Source organism: Erinaceus europaeus (genome assembly GCF_950295315.1).
Source record: "Erinaceus europaeus chromosome 6 unlocalized genomic scaffold, mEriEur2.1 SUPER_6_unloc_5, whole genome shotgun sequence".
Classification (NCBI taxonomy): Eukaryota; Metazoa; Chordata; class Mammalia; order Eulipotyphla; family Erinaceidae; genus Erinaceus; species Erinaceus europaeus.
In genome coordinates this window covers 588457-599898 of record NW_026647158.1, presented here as the reverse complement: position 1 = coordinate 599898, position 11442 = coordinate 588457, and the positions used below count along the sequence as shown (strand labels likewise).

The 11442-nt window shown below is 41.7% G+C and overlaps 1 non-coding gene across 1 annotated transcript; it reads left to right on the top strand.

Moving 5' to 3' along the window:
• The first annotated feature begins 9724 nt into the window (after window positions 1-9724).
• On the top strand, window positions 9725-9831 carry LOC132536209 (U6 spliceosomal RNA). Its single transcript, XR_009547870.1, has one exon. It is a non-coding gene; the product is annotated as a U6 spliceosomal RNA (small nuclear RNA).
• Window positions 9832-11442: the final 1611 nt, after the last annotated feature.

Sequence of the window (11442 nt, the reverse complement as noted above, 5' to 3'; positions counted from 1 at the left end):
ATGTAAAATATGATAGATTCCTTGTGCAGGCACCAATACCCAGAAATAACCCTAGTGAGGAAAACAAAACACAGAACGTAAAAAATAAATAAATAAATAAACAATGATGTTGAGAGAAAAAAGTTAAAAGAATCTGGAGGAGCTGGGCGGTAGTGCAGCAGGTTAAACGCAGGTGGCACGAAGCACAAGGACCGGCCTAAGGATCCCTGTTCGAGCCCCAGGTTCCCCACCTGCAGGGGAGTCCTTCACCTGGTGAAGCAGGTCTGGAGGTGTCTATCTTTATCCCCACCCCCGCTGTCTTCCCCTCCTCTGTCCATTTCTCTCTGTCCTTTTTAACAATGACGACATCAATAATTACAGTAATAACTGCAACAATAAAAATGAACCAGGGCAAAAAAGGGAAAATAAAAAACATACATATTTTTAAAAAGCACATTTAAAGAATCTTGGAGTTGGGCGGTAGCCCAGTGGGTTTAGCACACATGGCACAAAGCACAAGGACTGGCCTAAGGATCCCGGTTTGAGCCCCCAACTCCCCACCTACAGTGGAGTTGCTTCACGGGCTTTGAAATAGGTCTGCAGGTGTCTATCTTTCTCTCCCCTCACTGTCTTTCCCTCCTCTCTCTATTTCTCTGTCCTATCCAACAAGGGCAACAATAACAACAACAATAGTAACTACAACAATTAAACAAGGGCAACAAAAGGGAATAAATATTTTTTAAAAACAAGTTAAAAGAATCTTTAAATCTGTAGCAAACAGGTAAACAGTAACAATTCAGTGTACATATCCTTGTAGACACTATATGGAAGCCAATGTGCAGACATCAGAGGAAACAACACTGCTGTTTGGGGATGGTCTAGATGTGAATTGATATAGTCCCAGAATGAAAAAAATGTTTCTGGACTGAGGTTAGTAGTCTTTCTTAGTTACGTAGCCTTTCCTCTCTTTGTACACATTTGAGAATATTAATAATAGGGTCAGTTATTATTAAGAACTTGAAACAACAAGGGCAACAAAAGGATAAATGAATAAATAAAAATTTAATAAAAGAATTTGAAGGCATCTTGTAAATAAGTGTTATACATATATGTATATATATATATAAGATTTATATAAATATAAAGCAAATTCAGGGCCTGGCGGTAGTGCAGTGGATTATGTGTACACAGTACAAGGCGCAAAGACTGGCCTAAGGATCCTGGTTGGAACCCCTGGATCCCCACCTGTGGGAGGGGGTCACTTCACAAGTGGTGAAGCAGGACTGTAGGTGTTGCTCTCCTTTTCAGTCTCTGTCTTCCTGTCCTCTCTGTTTCTCTCTGTCCTATCCAACAGCAATAGCAATGGCAACAATAACCACAGCAGTAACAACTAGGACAAAAGAATGGGAAATAATGACCTCCAGGAGCAGTGGACTGTAGTGCAGGCACCAAGCCCCAGCTATAAGCCTGGAGGCAAAAAGAAGAAATCTTTTGTCCATTCTCCCAGAGGGATAAGGATTAGGGAACCTTCCAGTGGAGGGGAGTGTATAGGGAACTCTGGTGACTGGAATTGTATGGGATTGTACTCCTCTTATCCCACAATCTTCTTAATCATTATTAAATCACTAATTTAAAGAAAGCAAGAGAAAAAAATCTGTAAAAACACAGAAGCACACTATCTGCTAGCTACCTTCTTAGTAACTTTCTGAAGCTCCACATTCATTCTGTAGTATATTTAGAAAAGAGTTTAGCTTAGCTAGCTTAACAAAAATACTAAAGAAAACATGTACTCTATACACTTGGTGAGGGAGGAACATTGCTTATTTTTTTCCCTATTTTTATTAGTGATTTAATAATGGGTTTAGTTGTTTTGTTGTTATTGTTGAGTCATATGATTGATTTATTGTCATTTGTGATCAGTCGCTTGTCAGTTTTGTGACATCCAGGTATCTTCTCCCAATTTCCGGGTTACCTTTGTGTGTGTGTGTGTGTATGTGTGTGTGAAGTTTTCTTTTAATGTGAAGAAGCTGTTAAATTTGATATAGTCCCAGTAATTTAACCTTATTTTAGTTTTGCTTACCCATAGTGTGATGAGTCTCCATATAGAGCCTGATGTTAAATTGTGGATGTGTTTCACCAATGTTTTCTTCTCTATATTTTTTAGTCTCAGTTCTAACAACAAGGTCTTTGGTCCATTTTGAGTTAATTTGGCATATGGTGTTAAAGGCTGGTGCAGATTCATTTTTCTGCAATTGACTACCCAGTATCAGCTATTGAAGAGGCCTTCTTTTCCCCCACTGAAAAGGTTTTAGTCCTTTATTAGTACACACATAGGGGTTTATTTATGGAATTTCAATTTTGTTTTGTTGGTCTATAAATTGGTTTTGTTACAGTGCTATAACTTTTTAATTGCTATTGTTTTGTAGCATCAATGGAAGTCAGGAATGTTATGTATGCATTGTTTGGTTTTTGCTAGACTGCTATGGTGCTGACTCCCCTCTGGACATCTTTAATAAAATATTTTCAATAAATGTGAAAACACATACTTTGGGATTCATAGTGTGATTATTAATACATGATTTTTAGTTTCTATACTTAGCATATTTAAGATTAAAGTAGATTTTTAAATTAATTCAATCATATATAATTAAATGTTTATATGGCAAATTTAGTAAAAATGTAAAACCAAGGTCTCTTTTGCAGTCTTCTCCTTGGGAAACAGAAGATGGCTTGTCATTTTTTTTTTTTATTTAAGACCTTTATTAACAGATGCTTACAGCTTGTTGCCTTTTTTTTTTTTTTGAAAAAAATCAAGTTGTAAACTTTTATTACAAATTCAAAATGAGGTTCTTAAAAATCTCAACTTGACCAGATATGAAACAATTTAAAAACCTTTAAAGGTGTATTGAGAAAAACCAGGCCTTTTTTTTTTTAAAAAAAAAAAAAAACATGTTTGACATTACCAAAAAGAGACATCTTTAGGTAAAAATAATAAAAACCCCCTTGCTGCATAGATAATGCAGATAGTTCTGGTTATCTGGTCAAGGGGCAAAAAGCAAGCACTTAAGGTCTTCAGCTCATTCCTGTTGTTGAAACCATATCTGCTCCTTACATTGACCATTTTACTGTTCCCATAACCTTCATTGCCTTGATCTTCTTGTCCCTGCCAGCAGGCGCTACCGATATGAGGCTGCCTGGGCAGCCGCTCCCTGTGCCACTACCCGTGGCACCAGGCGTGGTGTCGGTGGTGCTGAGGGCGGGGGCAGCCTGCGGCTGCTGGGTCTAGGCCACTCTGCTCATGGTTGCCATGATGGTGACTGGGGCCAGCTGCTGCAGCTGCAGCTCCTCCCAGGGTGTGATGGTAACTAGGAGGCGGTGGCGCTGGGGCTGCTCAGGGCTCTCTGGGGTCCGCTCTCAGCTTGTCATTTTTAAACCAGGTTCTAGTAGGAATGAACATGTCTGGCTCCACTCAGAAACATTTCTTTTTAATATTTACTATGGTTTTCAATTTCCCATCGTTTCCCATCCAAGTTCAGCTCATTAGCAAATTTTAGCAAAGATCTTGTTTAATATTTTGGCATCTATGTTCATCAGAGATATTGGCCTGTAGTTTTCCTTTTTTGTTCTGTCCCTATCAGCTTTTGGTATCAGGGTGATGTTGGCTTCATAGAAGGTGGAAGGGAGTATACCTGTTTCTTCAATCTTATGGAAAAGCTTAAGAAGTATGGGTACTAACTGTTTCCTGAAAGTTTTAAGGAAAATGTTGTTTAGTTTCCAACTTCTGTGACTTTTAATAATCTTCGGTTTGTTGTTAAATGTTAGTTTTACTCCACTGTGGTCTGAAAGATACGTGGCATGATTTTGATGCTCTTGAATTTATTGATCCTGTCTTTGTGGCCTAATACGTGGTCTATCCTTGAGTATGTATTATGTGGATTTGAAAAGAAGGTGTATGCCAGTTTTTTGGGGTGAAGGACTCTGAAAATGTCCAAGAGGTCTAGTCTGTCTATCTCTTCATTCAATTCTCTTGTATCTTTGTTGGTTCTCTGCTTTGTTGATCTGTCTAAGTGTGAGAGTGGTGTATTGAAGTTTCCCACTATTACTGTATTATTATTGATGTATTATTGAAATTCTTTCAGTAAGCACTTGACATATTTAGATGGCCCCTCACTGGGTACATAGATGTTAATAATTGTTATGTCTTCTTGGCTGATTGATCCTCTAATCATTATGTAATGTCCTTGCCTATCTTTTGTTACTTTTTTTAACCTAAAATCTATAGTGTCTGAGATGAGAATGGCAGTTCCTGCCCTTTTTTGTAGTCCGTTAGCCTGTATGATAGTTTTCCATCCTTTCACTTTAAGTCTGTGTTTATCTTGTTGTGACAGATGTGATTCTTGCTAGCAGCATATGGTTGGGTTATGCTTTCTGATCCATCCCCCACTCTGTGCCTTTTGATGGGTGAGTTTAAACCATTGACATTTATTGATATTATGGATTTAATGTATTGTAGTGCCATTGTTCAAATAAAAATTTTTGTTTGCTCTGATATATTGCAAGTATTTATAGTGATGTTCTTGTTTATAAGAGGTCTTTTAGAACCTCTTTCAGGGCCGGCTTGGTGATGGTTGCCTCCTTTAACTGTTGTTTGTCTAAGAAGGTTTTGATCCCTCCATCTAGTTTGAATGAAAGTCTAGCAGGATATATTATCCTTGGTTGAAACCCTTTTTCATTCAGGGCTCGATAGATATCTTGCCATTCTCTTCTGGCTTTTAGAGTTTGATTGGAGAAGTCTGCAGATAATCTTATGGCATTTCCCCTGTATGTGACTTTTTGTTTCTCTCTTGCAGCCTTTAGGATCCTTTGTTTATCCTTACTTATTCTCATAGTGACTATGATGTGTCTTAGTGTCTTCAGGTCTGGGTTGTATCTGTTTGGAACTCTCTGGGCCTCTTGAATCTCGATGTCCTTTCTGTTATTCAGGTCTGGGAAGTTTTCTTCTATTATTTCCTCTAGAATGTTTGCTTCCCCTTCCTCTCTTTCTTCCTCTGGCAGGCCAATTAAACGAATGTTACTTCTTTTGAGATCATCCCATATGTCTCTGTTGTTGTTTCCAGTGTCTCTCAGTCTCTTTTTGAGCTCTTTCACCTCTTTCTTAGTTTTCTCTAACTTATCCTCTGACTAATTCTGTTTTCTGCTTCTGTTAGTCTGCTTTCCCGTGCCTCAGCTTTTTTCTTCATTAGAGCTATTTGAGGTTTCAGTTCTCTAATTGCCTCAATATAATCAGTATTTTCCTTGGGGGTCTCAACTTGTTTTCCGAATAGTGCCATTCCTTTCCTCCAAAGTTGTTTTCATTTCTGTCATTAATAAGTTTATTATTGCTTGTATCCTTTTCTTATCTATGGTTACTTCTGGCTGATTTGTAGTTTCTTCTGGGCTCTTGTCTTCATTCATTGGAGCAGCAGTTTTATTTGTTTTTGATCTACCCATTTTTAATGTGTTTCTTTTTTTATGCTCTGTTATTCCTCTTTTGTTGTGTCTTCAGTACAATTAACACTGTACTAAATACCTTTATGACAATTGCACTCACCAACCTCAGGAATTACAATAGCAACTGTAGCAAGTATTGAAGCAGTTTAATCACTACCAGTTAGCCAAACAATATCTCCAGTCTGTGAAAAAATAGTAACCAAATCCCAGTGAAGAAGAAAGAGTAAAAAAAAAGGGATAGCAAGAATAGACAGTTATGCAAATCTACTATCCACTGTATATTCTAGGGGCAACAAGAGGGGAAAGGGAACTAGAGCAGAGATAGACACATAGAGAGTCCACTCTGAGTCAGATTTATTCCCCAAAATAATTCACAAATTCATAAAGGCAAAGAAGAAGGAAGGAAGAAGTTTATGACAAGATAAAAAAAGAAACAAGAGAGAGAAAAGAGAAAAGATAAAAAAGAGCTGTAATTAAAGAGCAGTGAAAGGAAAGTTTTTTTTGATTACTTTATTTTTAATTTAATTTTTTTAATTAGCTAGGAGGAGGAAGGCGAGAGTCTGTAGAGGAGGTAGGAGTAATGAGACAAGTTCCTCTCACAATAGATAAGATGCCCATTACCCTAGCAATGAAAGATACCCTAAGAGTTAATTCTGATCAACCTAAAGGGGGGGCGGAAGATATATGCCTTTACATAATATTAATAATAAAATAGAGCAGGGTAAAAAAAACACCCTGTCCCAGATTACCTCAAACCTCGTGAGCAGAGGTAGCTGATTGTTAAGAAAGAAGAAGAAAAATAATAATTAAAAAAACCTCAGGACTAGACAAGGATAGCTGGAATAGACAATTATACAAATCTATTATCCACTGTATATTCTAGGGGTAGCTAAAGGAGGAAGGGAAGTTGATCAGAGATACTCATAGTGAGAGATACTCATAGTGAGAGTCCACTCTGAGTCAGATTTCATCCCAAAAATAATTCCCAAACGTGTATCAGTGAATTCAGTGAAAGCACACTGTTTGGTGATGTAGGGGATGGGGTCTGTGGCTTTGGAAGCCACAAAAAAAAAGAGAGAGAGAGAGAGAAAATAAAAAGACAAGAAAAAGAACAGTAATAAAAGAGCAGTTAAAGGAAAGAGTTTTTTATTTGTTTATTTTTTGTTATTTAATTATCTATGTGGGGGAGGGGTGGCTACTTAGAAAGAAAAAAGGCCAGAGGTTTCAGAAGGGAATAGACTTAGAATGAATGGTACTCCCTGGTGGGACAGGAATCTTGTTAAAGAAAGAAGCTCAGCAGAGGAGCCTGCTAGGAGGTGGTCCCCCGGGATTGGTTATGGGGGGGGTGAGGGGGAGGAGGTTTGCTTTGGGAATAATAATTTAAAAGAAAAAAATTTTTCCTTTTTTTCTACTCTATTTTTAACCCAAATTAAGTTATAGTCACCTCCTTGGTAGGCCTATTTTAGTTGTATTCCAAAGGGATATATATTCCAAAGGGATATTATATTCCAAGGGATATATATTCCAAAGGGATATTATATTCCTACTGCTTTGTCCTCCTCTCACGCAGTCTCATCGTGCAGGTAGCAGGGATGGGTCTGGGCAAAGCCCTATTTCTTTTTCTGGCTCTGAGATTTTGAACTTTACATCCTGTCTCTAGATTTTATTCAAACTTAAGTCTGTCTCTAAACCCTAACACCATCAACACAAAATGAGTTGAGTTAGATTCTTAAAATTTATTTTGGATTTGAGTCCCCACCACACCTGCAGAGGAAAATCTTTGTGAATGGTGAAGCAGTGCTGCAGGTTTCTCTCTTTCTCTCTCTCTCTCTTCTCCCTCTTTACTTCCCATTTCTTTTTTGATTTCTTCTGTTACTATCCAATAAACAAAGATAATAAAAATATTTTTATTTTTAATTTTTAAAATATTTATTTCCCTTTTGTTACCCTTGTTGTTTTATTGTTGTAGTTATTATTGTTGTTATTGATGTCCTTGTAGTTGGATAGGACAGAGAAAAATGGAGAGAGGAGGGGAAGACAGAGGGGGAGAGAAAGATAGGCAGTGAAGCAGGTCTGCAGGTGTCTATCTTTCTCTCACCCTGTCTTCCATTCTTCTCTTCTTCCCTTTGTCCCAGCTGCATCCACAGCAGCACCATGGAGCCCTGAGGCCCGGGCCCTGAGACCCTGTCGCCCCCTGTCACATTGAGTAGCATAGCATCACATCACCCCCAGGCAGCATTGAGCCATGCTGCATTGTGTCGCACCCATAGGCCCCAGTGCTGGGGCCTGGGCCCTGCGCCCTGAGCGCCCAGCAAGAACTGTGCGGAGTCCCCGTGTGGAAGTACTGCTGGGGACTCCCCAAGGTGCTGTGCCAGACAGCAGCCAGTGGCCAGGTCCATAGTGCTGGAGCCCATCTAGTGAGATTCCTCCAATTGCAAGTAAGTGGCCCCTGGTTCCTGTGCCCTTGAAGGCTGGGTTGTTGTGCCTACCTGGGAAGTTGCTGGGTGGGGTGAGGGGCGAAGTCGGGGTACAGCCACAGAGGGGCCAGCACCCCCGGACCCAGTACCCCAGGACAGGCGTACCCCTTAGAGGTGGCTGCGCACCCCCCCCCAAACCTCCAGCACCCAGCGGCCTTGAGCAGGGCGCTCCCCGAGATGGAGCCATGCGCACCCCCCGCAGGCAGGGGCGCACCCAGGGGAGGTGTCCACGAGCCCCCAGACCCTGCACCCCTGGCAGGGACACCCTGGAAGGGTGGCTGTGCGCCCCCAGATCGTGCTGCTTTTGGCTTCCATGAGCGCGAGCGTAGGGACCCCGCCGGAGAGTCTGGGCAGCCGGCCTTCCCTTTCCTTCCTGCCGGGAGAGGGGTCCTAGGTCCCTGGGCCTCACCCAGCGTGTCAGTGCTGGTGGCTCCAAGTGCCCCGAGGGTGAGGACCCGCCAGTGCAGCTGGAGTCCAGGCAGTGCGCCTCCCGCCCACCCCAAACGCCCTGGCAGGAGGGGACCCCGGAACCCACCAACCTGGCTTCAGGGGCAACCAGGTCCAGAAAACTTTCCGTGTGTCCGCCCACCTGAAATGTGCACCCGCTGTCCTTCCTCTCGGTGTGGCCCACGACGAGGTCCTCGGGGGACGGCTGTTTGGAATCCTGAACTTTGAGTTTGGTCTGGGGAAACATGGCAAGCCAAGCTCCCAAATTAGGGTGAAGGAGGCTGGGGCACGGGGTGCGGGTCCAGGTTGGGGGTCTCCTCGCACTACTAGAACTGGAGTGTTTTCTCTGCCTCTGTCTCTCTCAGAAGAAACATGCATTTCAGAGGGGTGCCCCAAGCCAGCTGGCTCCAACCCTTGTTGAGCCCTGGGCCCGGGCTGTGGATTGGGTCTGGGCTGAAGGTCTGACACTTTGCAACCTGCTGGTCCTGGAGGGTACTGCCAACACCCACCCCCAACCCCCCTTGTCCTGGTGGCCTGGGCCTGGCAGGGCTCCTTGTGTGGTGGGGGGTGGGCAGGGGTCGCCTGGGGTTCTTGTGTCTGTGGGGACAGTCCTGGGGAGACTGCAGTCTTCCTACTCACACAATGGGGCAGCCAGGATGCTGGCAGGTGGGAGCTGCACTAGGAGCCCCACAGAGCCAGGCAGCAGCCGATCTTGGAGCTGGGTAGGAACCGTGCAGGAACCGCGGTTTTTTTTTAAAAAAAGGAAATTAAAAAAAGGAAATTAAAAAAAGGAAAAATGTTATTTATTAATACAAAAAAGAGAAGCAGAGCATGAATATGGCACATGCAAATCTGGGGATTGAATTCAGGACTTAGTTCGTACAGAGCCATTGCCCTAGCCATTCTGCAATTCTAAAGTATAAATAGGTTATTTTATTTTTGTTGTTGTTGTTGTCACCAAGGTCTCATTGTCTCCCTTTCTTTTTTTTTCTTGTCTATTCTTTTCCACTCTTTTTTATTTTTATTTATTTTTCCATTTTGTTGCCCTTGTTGCTTAACATTGTGTGGTGATTAATGTCGTTGTTGTTGGATAGGACAGAGAGAAATGGAGAGAAGAGGGGAAGACATAGAGGGGGAGAGAAAGACAGACACCTGCAGACCTGCTTCACCACCTGTGAAGGGACTCCCGGGCAGGTGGGGAGCCAGGGGCTAGAACCGCGATCTTTCCTCTGGTCCATGAGCTTTGCGCCATGTGCGCTTAACCTGCTGTGCCACTGCCTGACTCCAACTGTCTCCATCTCTTAACACTTTTTAAATAAGATTATAATATAGTCCTAGCTTCGGTAGTACATATACTAAAATTGGCATGATACATAGAAGATTAGCATGGCCCCTGCTCAAGGATTACACACAGATTCATGAGGCATACCATATTTTTTCAAAAAAAGGATTATAAAATATATGTACACACATATAAATAATTATAATCTTTTAAAGAGCCAGTTAATGCAACCTGGGAGGCGGTTCAGTGGCAAGAGATCTGGATTTGTATGTGTGGGATCCCAGGTCTGTCTGAACTCTGGCTCTACATATGCTGAAGCTCTTTTAAAAGATTTATTAATCAGTGAGGGAGAAAGGGAGGAGAGAGAGAGAGAGAGAGAGAGAGAGAGAGAGAGAGGAAAAACACTATAGCATCAGTCTGGAACATGTGATGCTGGAGGTAGAATTCAGGACCTCATGCTTGAGTCCAAAACTCCAACCACTCTGCCAGCCTCCAGGACTGCAGATTGGCTTTTTTGAATAAAATCATGGTAATATTGTTCTCTTAACTGTACATATTTTAAATAATACAAAGTATTTTAAAATTTTTTTCTCAAATATTGTGCCTGGGGATCAATCCCACCCAGAACCTTGCACCTGCATGGGACAGCTGAGAGGCCTCCTTGCCAGTCTCCATTCTGTATCCTTTAAGAGAGGGAGACATGCAAAGCACTGCTCCTCTATGCAAGGAGTCCCGCCCATTGCCTGCCTGTGTTTTCACTTGCAGTGTGGAGGATCAGACCCCCAGACACATGCTATGCTATGTTTTCTTTTTAAGAAACAGACAACCTGCGCCTAGATTTAGGCGGGTAACTGGACTCAACAGTAGGCCAGGCCCATTTAAAATCCAAATTCAACAAATTTAGAACCAAGGCAAAGGAAAGAACAGTCACTATAATTTTTTTTAAGACACTGGGTAGCTTCTTTGCATTGGTCTCTCTATATAAACATGTTATTTTCAACATCTCTGTATTGATGATTGAAGTGGGTCAAGCTGACTTAGTTCTCCTTGAGACAGACAACGTGTGTATCTACATTTGGGTCACAATACCCTGCTGTATGTTGATCTTTGAAAGTAAATGAATGTGCTGGGGTGGGATTGGGAGGCAGAACTTGGAGAAAGAATCATCCTCATCAATAGGTGTTGCTACATTCAGCCTTCATATAGGAAACACCTCAAGATATCAGTATCAGAGCAACCATTTACAAGTATTTTTTCAAGATTTATTTTACTTTACTTGTTTATTGAATAAAGACAGAGAAACTGAGATCGTAGGGGGAGGTAGAGAGAAAGACACCAACAGCACTGCTTAACCGCCTGTGAAGCTTCCTTCTTTACAGGTGAGTCAACAGTTATTACATCTTAAGCTAGGTATCATTTCTTCCTTTCTTTCTCTCTTTTTCTTTTTAATTTCTTTATTGGGGAATTAATGTTTTACATTCCACATTAAATACAATAGTTTGTATTTGCAGAACAATTTCCAGTTTTCCATATAGCAATCTATGTATCATTTTTCTTTCTTTCTTTTTTTTTGTTGTTATTGGATAGCGACAAAGAGAAATTGAGAGAGAAGGGGGAGATAGAGAGGAATAGAGACAGAGAGACACCTGCAGACCTGCTTTACTACCTGTGAAGTGACTCCACTGCAGCTGGGGAGCAGGGAGCTTGAACCAGGATCCTAAACGGTCCTTGCTCTTTGTGCCATGTGGGCTTATCCCACTGTGCTAC